General features: G+C 38.8%; 1 protein-coding gene across 13 annotated transcripts in view; it reads left to right on the top strand.

The window, feature by feature from the left end:
- TENM2 (teneurin transmembrane protein 2) overlaps positions 1-22,241 on the top strand; it is a 719,087-nt gene that overhangs the window by 192,481 nt on the left and 504,365 nt on the right. For 2 of the 13 annotated variants that reach the window (XM_053376496.1, XM_053376498.1), the window contains exon 1: positions 2,552-2,927. The exons of 10 other annotated variants lie outside the window; for them this stretch is intronic. The gene's annotated coding sequence lies outside the window, so the exon portion shown is untranslated. Of the gene's footprint in view, positions 1-2,551; positions 2,928-22,241 lie in introns of those variants that run through there. One more of the 13 variants, XM_053376500.1, reaches the window with a different exon arrangement.

Below are 22,241 nucleotides of genomic sequence, written 5' to 3' on the forward strand. Positions count from 1 at the left end.
AGCATTGTGGTTAGAGCAGCATTAAGAATGAGTTGAGTATTTAATGGAATAGCAACAATAGTTGATGTCAATTGGAAATGAAAAGGACTAGCATAGAATTTAATCTATATTATCCCAGAAATTGGTCAGAGCATGCCCCAACCTCATTTTAGCCTTGAAGGATAGACCTGTAATAGTGTGATATATAGTTCTCCAGACATAATAGATAGAGGGTAGTCTTTCTCTGTTGTGCAGGATTGCTGAGAGATTGCAAAGAAGAACAAAATAAAACATCTTATAAAATAGAGAGAGTTCTGGAAATGATGGAACATTGCTGGAGGAGGGGGGAAGTAGTGCTCCAGGTATTCACAGTATTTTTAAAATCCCTACAGAAGTGCTGTCATGCTTGTATAATATGACTAGTGATGTAGTAGAGTTGTCCTCAAGTTTCCTGTTTGAACAAACACCGTTGATTACTAAAATAACACTAAATTATTTTAATATAAAATGCAATTAAGATCTAGGGCCTCTAAGAACAGTCAACCATCTTATCAATATCTCTGGGAGAAAGATGGCCCTCCTACAATTATTAACTCTTCACTCTCCCAGTGGAGTTGCATGCACTTTACTCCAAGGAAGTACTTGGTGTTTGTTGTCACAGATTTTACAGGCACCATCCAATAGGTACCCAGCTGCTTGTGTAACCACATTTTACAGAGCTTTCTCTACCACAATGGTATTGCTGGTGGTGGTAGTATAATTTCCCAGTGTCAATGTATTGCACTTTGAACACTGAGGAAGCTCACCATTTTCATAAAAATACACCCTTGGCAGAAGACATCTGGATTCCCCACAGTGACTGAGTAACTGCTGCATTTTAAAGCCTCAAAAGGAACACCATTTTGGTTGTACTATGGCCCATCAGCCTCCGTCTGGGCAGCCAGACAAAAGTACCTCCCCTTGGATCCCTTTAACGGATACCCTGATTCCTTGGACCGGGGTGGGGTGTTCCCAACTCTCTGTCCGCTTAGACTCAGGATCCAACCTAATGCCTTATCCATCACTTGAGTCGACCCCAAACTACTCACATCTGCAACCCCAATCCCATTGTCAAATCTGATGCCAGGATGCCAAATGATCTGGTCCTGAGTGCCAACATGTGCTGCATCACCTTGTTCATTGACTCATGTTCCAGCAGTTCTGATCACAGAATTGTCATTACTGGGTGCATTGTGTACAATGCCTTGAGGTCCAGTGCTGCTGCGAATGTGAGGTTGATGCCTTTCTAGTTTACCAGATTATTTTCATCTAGCTGAATGATCGGGGCATCTGGCAGGCTCACTACTGAATTGCATGAGGTCAGATAAGGCTTCAGGCCTTCCCATGTCATACCCCTTCGACAAAGCCATGTAATATGTAATATGGCCTCAGCCCATGTGTTCAGGCTGAGGTGTTGGCCCCATGGTGTTTGTGTAGCTTGCATCCATATCCAATATACAATGTTGTGATCACAGATCCATACAATCCACAGATCCACACAATCAACAGCAAGCTTTTTTAGCTCCAGCCATGCTTTCTCACCTTCTCCATTTTATCAGGAATGGGTGTTTGGGTCATGGAATAACCAAAAGAAATAAGTTATAGGGGTATAATTGTATAACAAATGTCTCTTTAACCCTGGATCTAGAAAACAGTGGAATTTTAAATGAAGCAAGTAACAAACATTTGTCCCTAGGATGTAGGTTGTAGGAAAATTGAGCAGGGGGAGTAGGGAACGGAAAATTGAGCATAAGGGGGGGGAGAGGGTTTCTACCTGAAGAGCTATAACACAAATAACATGCTGACTTAGTTCACATGATCAAATCCTTGTTTAATATGTCAGAGTACACACAAACTCATATTTAGGACGGTATGGGTGGATCCCTCACACAGGGTGCCAAGTCGAGGAGGTGCAAAATTGAGAAGACATAATTTAGACGATCCATTTCGGAGTGCCAAATTTTGGGCTCCCACAGAGCATCATATGCAGATACTACATTTGAGTGGGAAAACAAGCTAGGAAGCTGCAGTCAACCATTTTGTGCAAACCAGGAACTGTGGATAATGGCCTGCAAACACCCAGGAAGTGAAAGCCAACTTTAAATCATGGTTTCCTATCTTAGCTTGTTTAGAAACCATTAACCATAGTTTCCTGATTCACACCTAACAGGAAGCTATACGTAACTGCAGCATCGTGGTTTGCTTCTCCACTCACGTGAAGTGAGTAGCAAAGTAAGAGCTCATGCATATCCTGATTTATTAAGCCAAATTTGATCATGTCAATGTGTTCATTGTAACACTGGAAGAAAATTATATATTATGTGTGGACCGTGTCTCTGAACATTAACAATGACAACCATGACAGAGCAGGCAGCCAAAGCCTATTTAAACTAGAGGGAGATTATTTATATGCCTTGCTGCTCACCTCCTACTGCTTAACTTCCTGCTTGGCCTAAAATGCCAAGAGATAGCTTTGGCTTTAACAGAAGCATCATGGGAATTGTAGTCATCACCACAGGGAACTCTGCTGATTATCAGTGCCCACAGCTGCCCTCTATAGGCCTACAACCTCTTGTTTCTGTGCACTGGGAACAGTGTCCAAGGCAAAGGGAGGGCCGGGAGAAAAGAACAGCATTCCTTATTAACTTGAAGAGGAAGACAACATATGGCTAAATAAGAAACAGGTATTTCAGCTGACAAACCTAAGCCTAAACATTATGTTGGACTGAGGAAAATACCCCGAGTCCGATTACAGGCCTACTCATTCACCTGCGTTTGCCTCAAGACTTCATATGACATTCAAGTCAGGGGATTTCTGCCAGTTCTGCCAGTATTTACCTTGAGGAATAGTGAGAGAGGGGATTGAAGAAGCTTAAGCTTTATTCCTTACCTCCAGCCTGAAGAAACAGGTACTTTTATATATATATATATAAATGGGACATCGGTTATTATTTGAATGATCTGATTGGTGGTGTTGGGTTAGAGCTGTGCTACCCTGTTTTGTAGTGATTAGTCAGCATGCATGAACATGCTGCACATTCACAATAAACCACAATAAGTGTTTGAAAGACCCTTTATAAATGAGATATGGAAACTCTCTCAGATTAAACCATTCTTTAGACTAATGCATAGTATCACAGTAATAATTGGATCCAAATAATTTGGGTCCCAAATAATTTAGACCCAAATATATGCAGGATATCAGAGACAACCCTTGTCCAAATTCAATGTTTAGGAGTAGTACATCACACGTATCTACAAAAAATAGGAGGCCTTTTCTATGATGGTGCCACAACTGTGAAATACCCTCCTGATTGTGGTACTCCTGGAACTTAAACTATTATATCTGGCACCAGATTAAAACCTGTTTATTTGCTCATGTATTTTAGATGGTGGTGTTTTTAGTTAGTTGAATGCTTTTATTCCTCTTAATTTTATTGTATCGCTGCTTGCGTTTTATATTTGTGTCCCACCCTGAAAAGTATTTTTGGGTATAGGTCAATTTATAATAATTTAAAATAAGTATATTGAACTGAGATGCTTTAAATTCTGTGCTCACAATGCACTTATGTGCTGTATTTTTAAATTGGTAGAACTGCTTGAAAGGAAATTTGTTAACGTGAAGTAATAAAAAGGCTACTTTACATTTCCATAGCTTCAAAATATTAGGAAAGATACATTTTCTTGAAATAACAAGTGGGGATTTGATATGAATTTTTTTAAGGAAAGATATCTGAAGGTTTATTAGCCTGACAATTTGATGCTACTCTTGGGGACTACACGATTCCTTGTCCATTCCTTGACACTCTGAAGTCCTTGTTGTGACATGGGCTACAGGGTCCTGGAAAGTGCATGCTTTGCATAAGTGTGACACCAGGTTTGAAGTCTAGCATCTGCATTTTATTAATTTGGGAAGAATATATTGGTTTGATATTTTCAGCCATCAAATGGCAGTCAGAACCATTATAATGTGATAGGAAAATAAATGATAGCTTTGTTAAGATTTACTTGGTAAGAGACGTGCCCCATTGTTCTGAAGCCTCCTATAGCAGCTCAGCCCTTTATACTGTGCTTTCCCCCCTGCAGCCAGACATTTCTACTCCTTTCTTATTATGGTCTCTATGTTCTTCTGTACCTCCAGCAGAACTGAAGAACATGTTCTTCAGAGAGGTGGTTGTTGTTGTTTGATTCCCTGGTGGGCAGGGTTTAAGCGCTGTAAATCTCCCAACCATGCCTCTCTCATTAAATATCATTGCTTACAGCCTTTTATCCCATTGTAGAAATTGCCCTGTGAGAACTGGCAATAATGAGGATGGGGATAGATCAGTCAACATGTGTCCTAGATATCTTGTCTACATTTTACGCTGTCATCATTCATGTTTCATCACAAATTCCACAGTGACAAGCTAAAAGGTTACCATTTAAAATGGTGATTAATGTAGTTGTGTTTGAAATTAGATCCACTGCAAATAATATGAACATAGATCTTATAAGTTGTTTCCAGTGCCTTTCTAAACGGGGGAACAAAGTGTGTTGCACATGTTCTTGGGTTAAAAGCTCAATGAGCATATGCTGGGGTTAATTATAATTCTCCCTATTTGAGATTACTTGGGAGGTGAGAGGGAAAAGGTTAGGAAACAGAACCACAGCTGACATTTATAAGCTTATCTTAATTAATATATCTTCTGTCCGGTGCATGAAATTACTTCCTCCTTTGCATGTGTCTGCATTAAAGCTATGTAGAGATCTGTGAGCAATAAGCGTATCTGTACTTTTAGACTATAGTAGCAATACTTCCTTGTTAGATAAAATTATTTCATATACTCAAAACTGAATATAAGGCATAAAATAAACAAGACACTTTGACTGTGGTACAGTGGTACCTCAGGTTAAGTACTTAATTCGTTCCGGAGGTCCGTACTTAACTGAAATTGTTCTTAACCTGAAGCACCACTTTAGCTAACAGGTCCTCCTGCTGCTGCCGCGCCACCGGAGCATGATTTCTGTTCTCATACTAAAGCAAAGTTCTTAACCTGAAGCACTATTTCTGGGCTAGCGGAGTCTGTAACCTGAAGCGTATGTAACCTGAGGTACCACTGTATAAAAAAGCAAAAGAGACTAGCTAAAAATGTGAATGACAGGAATGACAGAAGACTAGAAATTGATAGAATGAGGAATCCATGTGTTTTCTTAAGGTGTGAGACAGATCTCAATAACAGCTGGACTTTATATTTTCAAAAAATGGAGACGCCATTGTTTCCTTATCCCATAATTCTATGGGTGACCTGATAACTGCAGCACCTAACAGGGACTAGTTTATTGTTTGCAATCTCCATCTTAAGACTGCATTTAAATGCAGACCTCATGACTACAATATCCAACCTAATATTTGTATTTTTTTGTTTTTGATTCCTCATCCATCTCATCCCCTGCTTTGTGTACCATTTAGCCTGATGAAGAGTTCTGGGAAACTTTTAAGATTTCCTATTTTGTGATATTTTGGGTGGATCTTAATATGCATATAGCCCTCTTGTGGATTTTAATATTGGCTCTTATGGACCAATGCAGCTGTATTTCCTTTTTATGCAGCTTAAAAGTAACATCCAGCTACTGGAAATATTGGTTAGTGTCATATTGATTCAGGTAAAACTAATTGAGCTAGAAAACTGGATGTTCTTGGAAGAATAGGTGACCAGTAGTAAAGCAGACCATAACCCTTCTGATTCAGCCCTAGTGATAGAATTTTAAAGGAAGACAGTGTTCCTTTGACAAAATTACAATACAAGTCCTGCATGTATTCAAAACATATACCGAGCTAGATTAATATATGTATTAACATCAGCAATTAATTATTCGAAGGCATTACATTGCCTGCAACATTTGATACAACTGACAGAATTTAGCATACTGAATTAGCATATTGCAGTGTACTGCTATGGATGACCTATTTCTCTGTATCCTTTGAGAATTAAGATAGAGGAAGCTCTTGCAAGAGAATCCTTGACCTCAGCAGTTAGGCAGCAAGTCGATGGGTAGATGAAATACTGTAATCTCTATCAGGGCAGTGCAAGAGAACAGGGACGTTTGTCAGCATGAAGCAACCTTTAATTTTCTGTTTGTATGACATTGACTCAGACTTGGCTCATGTTCTCCAGTATAAAACTTCATAATTATGAAGTGCACACAAAGCCACATTCATACAAATTACCAAGTTTCCACAAATTTTCTCACCATGGTTGCCTTGGCAAATGTCCCTTCTGCAAATATCTGTCCCTCCAGTGATAATCTTGCAGCTGAGTGCAACAGGGATGAGCCTCCATTTTTCCTCCTGAGCTATGGACTAAGATGGAGGGCAGGGGGTTGTTCCTATCATGCTGGCGTCGAATGTCTGATGCCAAAGACAACACAAGGGAGGGATAAGCCCAGCCATAATTTCTGACCACTGCAAAATGAAAATATACATTAAAGTTCCTCTAACCTAGCAAGGCTGAGCCATTTAAAGGGCACATCTACTGCATACTGATTATATGTGAGGGGATTTTTTTACAGTATAGCAGTGAGCACAATAGTTATATATGATGATCTCTCAATTGGTTCCCATCTAAACAACTATAATTAGAACTGCAAATGCTGCCCGATGTGGTATATATCTAGCGCCAAAAAAGTGGCATCTGTGTATTGGAACCCACAGTGTGCAAGAACCAATCAAGCTGGATTTTCAAATTCACATTGTTTCTTCTTTTCATGATAGAGCACTGTGATAGCAGTTCTGGACACACACACACATGGTATACAGGAAAGTGAATGCTTTGGAAAAACTTGGGAATATTTTGGGGGGTTGCTGTTTAATATTTTCATACATGAGCTCAGCAGTACCTGCAACACACAATCTACACTAACTGTAATAAAGTGTTTGTAACAAAGCGTTTGCAGGCTTGGTGTAATGGAGGGGGTTGGTATTGCATGGTAACAAGATGACTTTTTTCTAATACGGTTTTTAAATGTGATATTTGGAAACCATGATTTTAGTTTTTAGGTATCTTATTTAATCCAACCATAATACAAACACTAACATTTGCTCAATCTACTTTATAAAATGTAGGATGAAGTTCTTACTATTTAAGAAGGGCTTTGGTTATACAGTATGTTAAAAGAAGGAAAGCGGGTCTCATGTTGGGTTTCAATCTGAGGTAAGAATGTGTGTATCTCCTCATGTGATAAAATGTGAGAATGCCTTTCCTGGATATTATACTTGAAGCATGAAAACTAGATGCACAAATCTCTGCCAGATCCACTTTCTGCTGACTTGCCATAATGTTGAAAGCTCCTGAGAGTAAAAGGGAGATGTTTTAAACAGGAAAGGTTTTCCTTAAAGATGTAGGTAGGTAGCTGACCCTGAATAAAGTATCCTTCACTTTCAGTTCTGACTGAAAAAACCACTAAAGACTCTTTCTAGCTCTTTTAACATTGGAATCAACTTTAAAATTCAAATAAATTTTGGAAATAGAATGTGTTCTAAATAAAGCAAAAGTCATGAAGCAAATTCCTGCAGAAAATACAGAGAACAGATAAATAAAACACACATTTCTGCATATTTTCAGTTGAAAAATTATGATAACTGTAAAAGTGCTTACTATAAGAAACACAAATACTGTGAGTATGTCTGCAGAATTAAAACCTGAGATGGAGTTGCAGCGTTATAGTAGATCACATATATTGCATGTAAAACTCCCAGGTTATTTCCCTGAGTTCTTCAGGTAGGACTGGGAAATACTCCTCTTGGATACCTGTTGCCAGCCAGTTTAGAAAATATTGGACTGAAGAAATGACGCAAAATATGACAAGTTTTATAGAACATGGTTCAGCTTTATTTCCTGCACATGGAATGCAACTTCCTATGAGATACACAATCACAAACATTGGAAGCATATAGTTTACAGCTCATGGTTAACCCATTTCAGATGACACAGTATGCCAAACCTTGGCTTAGCTCAGTGCAGTACAGGAGCAAAAGGACCAGGAAGAAGCAGAGTGCCATCCCAGTAAGCCACAGGTTGACTTACCATATTGTGTGAATGAGGCCATTATAGATCTTTGTCCAAAATACATTCTTAGCCTTCTGAAATTTTACTTTAGTGTTAAACTAGATGTATTTTCAAGGAATAAATGAGTAACAGTATATATCTTTTTCAGCGTATATATATTTCTCTTCTTAATTAATTGAACATTATAGTCTCAGAGTAGATAGTGAATGTTAAATTAAGATTCTCACTTAAGGCACTTACCTTATTTATTAATAACCTACAGAATGTTGATGCATTTTTTGAGAAAGACATTTAAAAGGAGGGGAAAGGCTTTTGTAGAAAGAAAGGGCCTTACACTTAGTCAAAAATAATTTTAAAACTAAAAAAATCCATGAGGGATGGTCCAGTAAGTCCCTAATGTATGCCTTAGTTGCATAAAACTCTTCATGTGTAGGTGGGTAACCGATGGGGAGATGGATAGATCAGGCAAGTTGCTTGTGTTCTTGAACGAAACATGGTAAAAAGCCTTCAAATTATTTCACAAAGTTAAAGAGTAGTTATCATCCAGATCACATAAAGCTAGTTTGTTTTTCTCGTGATAATTGGGAAGGGGACTGTCTTAAAGGTAATTATAAAATTTATAATTGGGTGACTTGTAAAGGCAAACTGAGAGTTTGTCTTCTGATCCCAGAACTGAACTGAACCCTGAACTCCATTGACGTTTAGGCCCAGCTTGTAACAGACTTGCCCATGCCATCCTCCCCACACTTTCCCACAATTTATATTTAAAATGTGAATGTTCCAGTGTTATCAACAGTAGATATTTCTCTTAAGTAGAATTCTATTGGTATATACTTTTTTCCTAAGTAAATTCAACTGACAGAATTCAATTTACATGAGATAAAATTTGGATGGATTATCTGGAAAGCTTTCTTAGAATGGTACTGATGTTGAATCACTCACTACTTCTTATACTACAATTGGTGCAAGCACTATATTCATATGAATGAGCTCATTTTGTATCTCTAAGTTATTACCAGAAGCAGGATTGTCCTTAGGGTGGTATTCAATTCTCTGATTCTTCCTCTATATTTGTTCTGTATGTAATAGATAAGCACATCTAGTGCAAGAATATGTGCTTTACTTACTAGTATTTAATGATAGATAATGTAATCTTTGTACATACTCAACCAAATAGTATTCTCATTATTTATTGTACTATGAAACTGATTTTTTAAAGTTTTTAAAGTTTACCCTAAATTACAGAAAAGCAGTGTATGGCACATGGATTTGTTTTTCTTTTCAGTGCTTTGATAACTAAGTCATCAGTGCTGTTTACATTTGAAAAAATCTATAATACTTAAATGTTGATCCCTTTTTTCTTTTCTAAGTCTGTATTTAAATCTGTTTTGTGGAAGTAATAAATATAAGGGGTGAGGGGGGTAGCTTTCCTCTACCAATCTGATTTAAATGGAAAGCAACAGCCAAGCTAGCATAAGCTATTATGGTAGACATATATAAAACTTGACAACTTTGCTAAAATCCTCTTTTCTCTTCACTTTATATCTTTTCCCTTGTCTAACTGTAAACACCAGGACACTTGGGTAGCAATCCTGGATACAACAGGAAGTCCCATAAGAGAGAGTGCAAGTACAACTGAATGCAATTATTTTACTGTAGTGTGTAAAGTCCAGTGAACTCACATTTAATGGAGATTATGTTTCAAATCATATTCTGTGGTTGGATTATATATATAAATTATTAGTCTTCATTTCTAGAATGCTCACAAAATATCTGTCTTGTAATGGAAACAAAGCTTTGGACTACCAAATTACTTTTAACTTAAGCAGTTAACAAATTTATTTTAAATTTTCTGCTCAGATAAGGTCATACACATCTGTCCTATTGATTCTCATGGCCATTACAGCGACTTCTTGTCCTGTGTAGCATGTTGAGGTATGAGGCTGGTAAAGGTGTGGCTGCCATCACTTTGAAGTTTGCAAGCAGTCTGTGTTGAAACCATTTTCAAACAGACTTCAAAGCTATGTTTCTCAGCACCCATCATCTGCTTGATGCTATGTAGTTTCAGGTGTTCGTTTGTTTTTTTTAAAAAAGTTACAATAGAATACCAGCTCATCTACATTTTGTCCCTATGCTACCACCTTTGCTCATAATTGCCATGTTGTCTGCATTGTCTGAACCAAGTTAATCATCTGTTTGAAGGACTAGTTCCCACTTTTTGGTGATAAGGGCAAATAAGCATCTTCGCCTCGATGCCTTGGCTAAGAAGTCCTCAGTTTTCTAAACCAATCAAGGCAACACCCAATTGCTTATCGATTACTACTGAGAGCCCTAAGCACTTACATAACCTTCCAGTTAGTACCAAAACAGACCAACCAAGAGTCATGTATCCCTCTATTCAGAAAATTACAAGCAACCTCTACCTTTTGTTCGCCTTGAAATTTCCCTTTCAGTTTCCACTGTGCTTTTTTGTTTTTTGAAAGCAAAGTTGTTGGACTCCTAGATCAGTGATGATCTTCCTCTTCCATCCTCCCCACTGCCTATGGCAACTAGGTAACATGTTAAACATGATTAAAATCTTTCGCTCTTCTTCCATTCCTATTATTTCTTCTCTCTTTCTATCCACTTTCCAGTTTATACCACTTTCCCTTCCCTTTTCCCCACTTACATTGAAGCATCACAGCATGTCTACTCTTGGCTTGTAGCCACCTCATCTTTCTCTTTATCCATATCTTTTTCTCCCTTCCTCTCTTCTGGGACAAGCCTTCAGTAATTTGCCTTACAGTGTGCCTTTTTTAACTTTAGCAATAAAACCTGTTTTTTTTCTGGAACAGCTCTATACTCATATCAGTTTCTCCCTCCCAGGTGCCTAATGAGGGCATTCTGCTATCTAGACTTAGTTTCTCAAAGTTCCTCATGTGCTATGCCTGTGTGTTTGATTAAATGTATCTGGGCTACCTCTGCCAGCCTTACAGCAGCCTGTCCTCAGGCCCAATACTGCCAGGGCTGTAGAGGATAGAGCTTCCCAGACACAAGACTAGAGTAATTCACCTACCATCATTGTGTTGCTCACTCCTGAACCTGGGAAATTTGGTTTCAGAAATGCATAGAAATGTGTGTCCCACACTAGAGTTGTAACAAACAAATATAAAAAATACATTTTAAGAATGCGTGGCTGGGGTTTGGAGATGTGAATGGCACAGTAAAGTCTAGCACATATATTTTAGCATAAGGTTTCATTGGTCAAAGTTCACTTAAATCACCAAATCACCTAAGTATCTGGATCCAGACTCATATACAACAATGTAGTGGTTAGTCTTTAAGTGCCATAATTTGGTGTTTCTACTACAGCAAACAAACGTGGCAGATGCCTAGTGGGACCTTTGATTTCTTCTTGAACAGCACTCTCCAACTCCACCTGCTCTAAAAATAGGTTGGCTTGCAGCACAGAAGAGGTGGAAGAAAGCAACTGTGAATAAAACACATGAACATTGCTACTGACTGTGCAGGTGTAGTCATGTGGTTCTCTTGAGTGCAGATCTGATTTGTTTACCACTACACGCCATTTTATTTCAAAGTTTAGTTAATCCACTACAACTTTTGATTTAAGCAAACAAATGAGTCTTTTTATCTCAGAAGCTGCCTTTTTAGGGATACATTGAAACCCATGATGTGTCTGATGATATTATGCCTAGAGGAAAATATTTAGTGCCATCATCTCTGAAACGTTGGCACTAATAGTGAGCGAGTTCATAATATATGCAGGGGCATTGAGAGAAGAGATTTATTAGCTGCCATGTAAATAAGATGTGTCAACAGAACAGAACATTTAAATTGTGCAGTGTTTTCATGATGTAAAAAATACAGAGGTGAAGTGGGGGTTTAATTAAATATATACACAGAGGTTAAGCCAAGATGTTTAATCAAGGTGTTTGTTAAAGCAGGATATAATAATGTCACGATAATGTTGTACAATAGTATCATATTGCATGATTAAAAATAGAAAGGCATGGTAGCATCAAACATTGCCGTCATCTAGTGAATTGCTATGCTTTATGTAAAGGTATCAGAAGCTGCCTTAGGCAAAGTCAGATCATCGTTCCACGTGACTCTGTATTGTCCACTGCTGAGCAGTGGCTCTTCCTGGTTTCGGATATGGGTCTTTGCCAGGTGTCAGGGATTGAGGCTGGAACTGTCTGGATGCAAGGCATTTACTCAGCAATTGAGCTATGTTTCCCAATAGAAATGTAGTAGAGGACAGTTTAAGAAAACCAGTTTATTCCCTACAGCAATGCAATGGCCTTCAAAAAGCAATTAAGCTGCCTTCAGTAAACTGATATTCCTCCTCCAAGATCAATACTCAGCTGCACTTCTTACAAAGCTGATATGAAAATTTAAGTAATCTCCACAATTTAGGAGCTGACAAGGTAAAGGATAGTTAACTAGAATTAACCCTGATAGCAAAGACATGTGGCAGACCAACATTTCATAACTCCATTGTAAAAGTGCAAATTGCTGATATTCCTCCTTTGCAGAAGTGGCTTGGGGGTAAAAAAAAGTTGCTGTGGTGTTTTTTTAACTGATCTGAATAAGTAACAAATCATTTGCAGAAACCAGTGACATAGTCTATGCTTCATATTTAATGTGTACGTACCACCTTTTCAAGTGAGCAAGTATCAGTGCACTACATAAATAGGAGAGCTAAAGATGTAATTGCTGCAATTTAAACTGAAGTTCGCTTCTGAGTGGAAGTTAATTTTTGTGCCTAATTTTAGTGAATAGTTTTTATTGTAAATAAGAGTTGGTAATCAGGCAAGTGATTTGTTGACACCGTTTTCATTTGTTATTGTATCATACAAGAAGTTTCTTTAATGTAGGACTATTTGATGGTACTCAGTCAATTATGGCTATGCATAAGAAGGAAGAATAAAAAGTAAACCTCTAAATTTCTGTGTCTAAAATAACCAGTTTGATTATTTTAGCTTCACTTATATCTTGCTCATTTTTTATGGGTAAGGCTGCAGTCCTAACAGTAGTTAACTAGAAATAAGACCCATTAAATCCAATAGTACTTCTGAGTAGACATGGCTAGGATTCCATGGTAGAAAATTAATATTCAAATTCAACCACTGTTAAGATTTTATCTATTTACATTTTCCATTAACAGTTTAAAACAGTTTAAAAATCATGCATTCTCTTGAATTCACTTTTTTTAAAAAATGAAATGAAGCTGAAAGAGCAAATCTGCCCCCTGCCCCAATTCAATCAGATACAAACTCATGAAGATACTGAATTATTTTAACCTTTAAGAAGAAGGAGCAGGGAGAGATTTATTGACAGGGTTCCAGAAAACCCTCTGCATGTGTGTATGATACTTTTCTGCACACATGGTCTCTGTGTCCTTATGGCATGAGCCCCCAGAGAGCTCTTGATCTTTAAGAAAGTGAAGCATGTGGAGCACTGCACATGGTGGGGCTGGCTTAGTTATTTCCCTCTCTTTGGACAATAGGACCTTGACCTCATTTGTGAGTGATGAAGCTTCATGCCTTTTCTTTCTGTGTTATACACACACACACACACACACACACACACACATCTCTATCTCTATCTCTATCTCTATCATCTCCATCTCCATCTCCATCTCCATCTCCATCTCCATCTCCATCTCATCTATCTTTGTGGCCTTGCTGCCCCTGTACATAAAACCCACAAAATTACTATTGCTGTGCAGTATTCTGGAAAACGGGACATGGGTGGCGCTGTGGGTTAAACCACAGAGCCTAGGACTTGCCGATCAGAAGGTCGGCGGTTCGAATCCCTGCAACGGGATGAGCTCCCGTTGCTTGGTCCCTGCTCCTGCCAACCTAGCAGTTCAAAAGCACGTCAAAGTCAAGTAGATAAATAGGTACCGCTCCAGCGGGAAGGTAAATGGCGTTTCCGTGCACTGCTCTGGTTCACCAGAAGCAGCTTAGTCATGCTGGCCACATGACCCGGAAGCTGTATGCTGGCTCCCTCGGCCAATAAAGCAAGATGAATACTGCAACCCCAGAGTCGGTCACGACTGGACCTAATGGTCAGGGGTCCCTTTACCTTTTACTTTTATTCTGGAAAACAAAGATAAAGCACTGGCTCTGTGGACTGGCATTAGTGAGACTATTGAAATAAAAGTTAAAATTTTATTCAAGTGACACAACTTTGGTACTGCATAAAACATAATCTGCAGGTATTATATGATAATATGCATTACTTCAAATGACATGTTTCTTTTTGGAAATGGCTACAGATTGTGATTAGCTGTTATTTTAGTTATAGAAGAAGAAACAAATAAATAAAATGCTAAAAATACAAAATTGTATTGTGGTTTTGTTGCCATCAGCAGGAATCAGTTTGATAGTAAACGTGGTTGTAGTTAACCAAACGACCTGCAGCTCAGTTAGCCAGTGAACTGGATTTTGTTGTATATTTTGTATTACAATTTGAATTGAAAATTGAATTGAATTGAATATGCGCCAGGTGCAATTTTTTGCTGTGTCGTTTTTAATTAAAGTAGAGTTCTGTGTTTGTGTGCAGTTTAAACAGTATGGGTGAAAAATGAGAAAATAAAGAAAATAGAAGAGAAATGTCTTGTGTTAATCATAAATAAAGGACAGTTGGCTGTTGCTTCTTAATTATCTGTTTCAATTCACTTTTGTGGAAGCCTTGTGTTTGAAACATGTAACTTCAATATGATTGTTATATGTATAAAATGCTTACTAAATTTGCAAAATGTGTCTTAGTGGTTGTATATACTTGTGGTAGTTTGACATACGTAGTTATGATAAAGTGTTGTGCATATAGACTTGTCTTTCTTTTTAATTTTTTTTAATTATTTTCAGCAAAATATGAACAAAGCATTAAGCATTCCCCAATTTCACTTGCTGGAACAGAAGTTTAATGTACTGTATCAGATTTGTCATAAGCCTTCATTAGTGCCAGTCATCAGAGTGCTTGCTCAAATATTTTATAAAGGGGTACCATATTTTGATAAAATTGTCTACATCAGATATATTGTTCAAGGCATGCATCCTTTTTGTCAGTTGTTCAGATAAGGCAGTTGTCCATACATTCTGTCTCCATCAGCGACGCGGACTTATAAAAAATATTGGGGGGGCCCGGGAAAGCTCATGAATAATAAATAAGCTCATGAATATGCAAATAAAGTGGCGCCGCCTCCTCGTGAGCGAATAGGGGAGAGCGTGCTGCGCCTATTAATCAGCTCCAAAGGAAATTGGGTGGAGCTTTTGCTCGGGAGGGAGGGCAGGAGGCATGCAGCCCGCCCCCCCTGTGCATTTTGGGCTGGGGGAGGGGCGGCGATGGCGCTCTGCTGGAGGGGCGCCGGAGATTATTGGGGGGGCGGAGCCCCCCCAAACGAATTTTTGAGGGGGCTCGGGCCCCCTCAAGCCCCATGGAGTCGGCGCCTATGGTCTCCATTGAGTGACGTGTAGATGTTCAGCTCCTTTCCAGTTCTGTTCTGTGAGTAGACATAGACTTGTCATGTGGAGACCCTCTGGCTCTTGGGACTAATGACGTCTCCCAGGCTTCCCATTTGGCCTGCCAGGCCATTTTGGCCAATCCACATCCATATGCCACTCACCTGGCAGTATAAAATGGTGTCTTGAAGTCTCAACAATCAGCAGATTATCAATGCTTAAAATACCATATTACCTGATGCCATTGTGCTGGGTGATTGACAGGTGGACAGCCCCACTCACCTGCCAAATTTTGACTGTGGCAGATGGGGAGTTAAGGACCTGGTCCAGTGGCTGGATCCAGTTCCCCACTCTTGCCTTATAATGATCAAACAGCTTTACTCTGTGCTCTATAGCAGATAAGAAAGACAATGTCTATGGTTCACAACTGGCCAAACAAGTTCTTTTCTCCAGCACTCACATCTCTTTAATATTTAGATTCAATAATTTTAGGTCATTTAGTAGGACAGGCATTGTGTGTGCTTTTGTGTATCTTCCAGGGTGAATGTTTATCTAACTGAAATGTGTAATGTTTTTGCCATTTCCCTTAATAAAGTTCCTAATCAGTGGTATTGTATTTTTACTTGGACTTTATCCATTCATGTTATAAATGTAATAACAAATTTTCTAATCCTCTTTGAAGCCTCATATTATCTTATTTGAAGTGTTTTCTATAAGTCTGCAACGTTATAGGGAACAAGATCATTCTATAGCCTTTAGCCATATTCCCTTTTACTATGAACTTGTGAGCCTATTAAGGTTTCTTCTGGTCATTTGTTAGGTTTTGTTCTATTGTCTATTATAAAAGTGCTGCAGGAAGTGAGGCTGTTGTGATGAGCCTTTAGTTCTGGGGTCAGGCAATTCATGCAACAGACTTTTAAGGAGCATTACATTCCTTTGTAAGTGTTTGGGGTTTTTTAAAATGTGGAATAAAGTAAATAAAGCTCAAAACTCCTGAAGATGTTATGGCAAGTTTTGTGAAAAAGAAAGGAAGAAAAGGGAGGGGTTAACCTTAGGGTAAATTCAAACTGGTAAAAACCAACCAATTGAAAAGTCAATCTCTGCTTTCAATTAAGCAGTTTTTAGGTCAGAAGAGACTGCTATATTATCAAGTGGTCTGCCCTTCTGAATATCAAAGTTATTTTCTATCAATAATACCTGCTTCAGTCTCAAAATGTCCACAAGGATATTCACCTTTTTATAGATTTAACTTGATGAAACATACAATTAGATCCTTTTTTAAAAAATTACCTATGCCTTCACTGGCAACTTTTCTTAAGCTGGGAAAAATAGGTTTCACACAGTGGTCTGTTGGGAGATGAGGACTGAACACAGACTATTTATCATCCTATGCACACTTATATGGGAGTAAGACCTGAACATAAGCCTCAGAAGGAGCAGCAGCATGTAGCAGACCCATTAGACTTAGTCCAAACAGAGGAGATGCAATAGCAAGGAATATGTGCCATTCTTCTGAGAAGCAGCCATTGGTGCCTGGACTTTGTCAGAGAAAGCGAAAGAGCTGTGCTAGAGGAGGGAGATAGAATTGTAAAGGCATGTTTGAATGAGGAATGGAAACATCAGGTCCTAGCTCCCAGTGATTGATAGCTAGCTATACTGGGAGACATTAAAAAGGAGCTAGCCATGGGCAGAGGATCACCATTCAGAGGGTGGCAACCCTGAAGGAGTGACTCCAAAGGGAATATTCACAAGTAGCCATGTGTTCAGTATAGTGGGCACAATTTTGTGGAACTCCCTTCCAGCTGGGGTCAGACAGCCCCCCATCCTGTTGAACTCCCACAACTTACTGAATACTTTAAAAAAAATTATTCCAGGAGGCTTTTCGATTGAACTCTGAGTTTATAGTTTTAACTTATTTGGAGTCGTATTGTATTGTGTCTCTTGTATGCTGCTTAGAGTTTACTATGATTAAATGGTATACAAATTGTTGAAATAAATAAATAAAGTAGCTTCTGTGATTAGAAGTGAAAACACCCAGCTTTGGCTGCTTCACCAGCTATGATCGTTCCTAGACTTGGCTAACCATGTCTCAAGCTTTAGTCATGTCCTACCTGAACAACTGTAACATGCTATGCATTCAAGGACCACTTTTGAAGATAGTCTGGAGGCTACAACCAGTGTACTAGGCTGGTAAGTGGGGAAGCCTGATGGCACCATGTTTTACCAGTCTGAAAACACTGCATTGGCTGCCAGTAAGCTAACAGGCTCAATCCAAGGTATTAGTACTGGCATATGGATTCCTAAATGGCTTGGGATCCAAGTAGGTAAAGGAATGCCTTTCCCAAGATCAACCATGTCAGGCCCTACAATTGGCAAGTGAGCCCCTGTTGCTGCCACCTGGATTATGGCTGGTTAGTACCGACCCATGACGAGTCTTGCTCAGTAGTGGTTCCTCATTTGTGGAATGTCCTCCCTGATGAGGCTGCTTTGTCTCTCTCATTATTAACTTTCAGGAGGCATTTTCAAACATTTCCATTTATTCTAGTATTGGATGGCAGAAAGATACTGTTCCTGTCAAACTTGAAATTATCAGCTTTGAGAGTAGGTGATTATTTTACATGTCTTAAATGGTTTTAATTGTTTTAAATATGTTTTACTGGTGTTTTATCAGTTAGAATAATAGTAGAGTTGGACAGGACCACATGGGTAATCTAGTTCAACCCCGTGCAATGCAGGCATCTTTTGTCCAGTGTGGTGCTTGAACCCATGACTGTGATTAAGAGTATCATGCTTTACCAACTGAGCTATCCCAGCATAGTGAAGAGCAGGTGTCCCTTCCTCTCAGAAGAAAGCCACACATTGCATCATTTCTCCTTTTAGAAGATGGGTAGGAAATTTAAATAATAATAATAAATAATAATAATAACCATCATGAGACTTATTTCCTCATATACATGCATATGATTGTATAGGTAGAATTCCTTAAGGAGACAGGCCAGAGCAGCTAAAATGAGCCATTTGCTCAATTCTAAGGCAAAACAAGAAGCTTCTTAGAAGTCCATGAGCCTGGATCATCCTTCTGCCAGAAAGAATGATGGTCAGGGAATTTTAATGCTGATTTTAAAGATAGTTTTGAGTGTTTAAATGTTGCTAGCTTTGTTAACCAAATTTTCAAAATCTTGGTGGAATATAAGACAGTGGTTTAAATAATATACATAAAGAAATAAACACAAAAAGCATGCAAGGAAACTACTGCAGAGGTGTTTTAATTCTTCTTCCATCAGACTGCTGAAGAGCAGGGCCTGAGCACTGATGAAGCAGTCTTGTATAGAAACAACCAGAAATCATTAAAAATAGACTCTCAACTGAAGTATATGGTTCTACTTTTCTTGTTCAGTGTGGTAGGGTCAAATGCAAACTGGTACTAAGTATCTTTAATTAAACTTAAAAATTACAGCACAGTCCTATATATATCTGTCATAAGTGAGCTCCTCTCAGTGAGACATATTGCCAGATAAGTTAATACAGGATTGCAACCTGAAGCCGAGATACTTGAATCCTGTGGCTTTACAGAACCGCTGTAATCAAGAATGGCAACATGAGATTGTTGGATGTCTGCACTATCAGTCATAGAATGCAGTTATGAAGAAATATTAGCATGATGAGGTCTTCAGTTATCTGATAGTCTAACCTGCCCTTTCTCATCCTAGATAATATCTTGGCCCTTCTGGGAATCAGTGGTGACACACATAGCATTAATTTTTACAAGACTGGCACGCAGTCTATAGTTTTAAATATCCTTTCAGTATGTATATCATCATATACATTATACACAATACCAATGCTTCCAAAACAAATATTTTGAAATTTCTTACACTTACAAAAATTCATTAGCAGTTTAACTGTAAAATCACCACTAGTGTTTTTGAAAGTGAATTAATTCATGTATATAGTATGTCTGAATTAGTTTCAATAGCAGTTTATGATTTTTATAATTTAAGTCATTTATCAGGGCTGTACTGTAATTTTCCTCTTTTCTAGAATATATTTATACTGGATGTTTTCCCCCTTAATGCCGAAATTAGTTCTGGAATACGTTGACCACTTATACTTCTGTAACAAATGCTTGAAAGGTCATATGCACATATAGAAGAAAGGCTGAAGTATTTGTGCATTTAAAATGATTTTTCATATTTTCTATTAAGTCAAATTATGTGGATAAAATCTGTGGTTTCTAGAAATGACAGAGACATTTATAAAGCTTAATAGCTATGTTTGGTTCATTATTGTAGTTGCATTGCTAAGGAAAACTTATAAAATGACTAATCTCTTAGTAAAGTGCCATTCACACTTACGGCATTGTGGGAATGATAATAATAGTCCTTGTAGGAACGAATAGAGCCTATTATTTGAAGTAAGCCAGTTACTTAAAAGATTGACAGTGTAAGGGGGATGTTGCCCTTGTAGACAATGCATGATGCTATGTTTGAATTTTAAGATCCTGCTTGGCAGGGGGTTGGACTCGATGGCCCTTGTGGTCTCTTCCAACTCTATGATTCTATGATTCTATGATTCTATTTCTAACTTGAGTAAGGAGTGAGATTATAACGTTGCTATCACTGATTAAGTAGCAAGTTGCTGCAATGTTGTATTTCTTCCCAGTCTTCAAACTGGTAGCCACTAAAACTATCCAGGCTTCAACAATACAGTACACTTAGCATGTTTAGTATGTTACTACTCTCTGGCAAATGTGATAAGCGGCTTTCCTTCCTCCCAACTCTAAAGCTGCATAATTGGGCTGGTGTCATTGATCTCTTCCACCATCCCAACTGCAAACTCAGGAGGAAAGTTGAAAATGGTTTGCCTGCTGTGTAGCCATGGTTCCTGAAGAGTCCAGGCCATGTTGGTATCTGTCTGTCTTCAGAGACAATGGAATGTGTCTCCAGTGGTGAAAGCAAACCACTGGGGAATCATAGCGCCTGCTGTGGCTGCAGACTGGTAACTTGTAACTGCTGCCTCCCACATTGTTTGCTGCATTAGCAACAAAGAAGTGACCTCTCCAGGGCACAAGCCTGAGCAGTGTGTATGGAAGTTCTGGCCTACCCAGATGACAAGGCCCCTCTCTCAACCTTGCTGATGTGGCCTAAAGGAAGGCACAGCCATACATATGGCACCAGTTTGGCTGCAGGAAGGAGGCGTACAAAACACCATCCAAATGCCTTAGGAGCTCCACTCATGATTTGTGTAGGGTTTTCTCCTTAACCTTTTCTTCTCCCAAAGATGTCCTGGAATGCAGTGGGTACAATTTTTTTCCTCAGGTTTTACTCCCAAAACCTTTCTCATGAATGAGTATAGCTGCAAGATAGCAGAGGTTTAGGTCAGAGTTTTCCTTGTAGATGGGTTACCTTCCCAGGTTGATGAGCCCCATCTGCCCCTCACTTTCCTCTACAGCACATGCACTAACCACCTTATTGACTGTTAGACCAAAGAAAAGCTCTGGCAGATTGAATGGACAAGACCAATCTTCGCATGCAGGGGAAGTCCCTCACTGAGGGTTTGAGACGAATTGACTGTTCTCACCTGGATTAGATGACCAGTTGTTTCCTGGGGGTTTGGCCGCTGTCGCATGCTGACAGCTTTTAGGAGTCACAGGTGACAGCTGAGTGCAGGGTGGAGACCAAAGGTAAACAAACTACCTCAGAAGGAGCATGGTATGTCCTCCACCTATGGTACTACCCCTCCCCTAACAACCTGTGGCCAAGTAGAGTGAAAACAAGAAGTATGAAAGAATGATGAAAACGTTCGTGCCACATTTCTCTATGGCAGGGGTCTGCAACCTTTTTCAGCTGTGGGCCGGTCCATTATTCCTCAGACCATGTGGTGGGCCAGACTATTATTTTTTGGGTGGGGGAAATGAACAAATAACCCAGAGATGCATTTTAAATAAAAGCACTCATTCTACTCATGTAAAAACATGCTGATTCCCGGACCATCCATGGGCCGGCTTGAGAAGGCGATTGGGCTGCATCCGGCCCCCGGGCCTTAGGTTGCCTACCCCTGCTCTATGGTATAGGGAAGATTGAGGGACCACAGTGAACAGATAAACACAGTAAACAAGGAAAACTAGACTGAATCCCAATTTTGGAGCAGAGAAGAAAGGAAAATCCCAGTAATAATGTTCCACACAATACAGAACAAGCTAGTGGGAGAGTCAGCTTATATTACAAAAAAAGTGAGCTTAGCCTTTAAAATAGGTGCAATGTAGACTTTGGTTTTTCAAGGATAGAAAGGTTAAGAGATTTTTTTTTTAAGGTGAAAAAGACTCATTTGAAAGTTTTACCTTTCAATTCAGTTGAAAACCAGTTAAAAACTAGTCTACTTTATTCAAGCTAAAGTGCAAGTTACAGCGTAAAACTACAGGATAACATGCACTTTAAAAAGTACTTTCAGTTCAGTATAATATCAGGTAAAAGCTAGTTAGTTTTTATTTTTTTATTTAAAAAAAGTTTTTAAAAGGAAGCTTCAACAAGAAGGAAGGAATCTTCCAAAGGGAGTTAGTAATTCCCCACTAACTTGACACTCATTGTCTACTCCACACTTAATCAAGACCCATTTTCTACTCCCTATCTTCAAGGAACTAAATTGACCTAAAAGTTATACTCTGCTCACCACCTTCTCCTGGTGCTTGTCTGGATCCAAAACAAAATAT

This window comes from Podarcis raffonei, chromosome 2 (assembly GCF_027172205.1).
Source record: "Podarcis raffonei isolate rPodRaf1 chromosome 2, rPodRaf1.pri, whole genome shotgun sequence".
NCBI classification, from domain to species: Eukaryota; Metazoa; Chordata; class Lepidosauria; order Squamata; family Lacertidae; genus Podarcis; species Podarcis raffonei.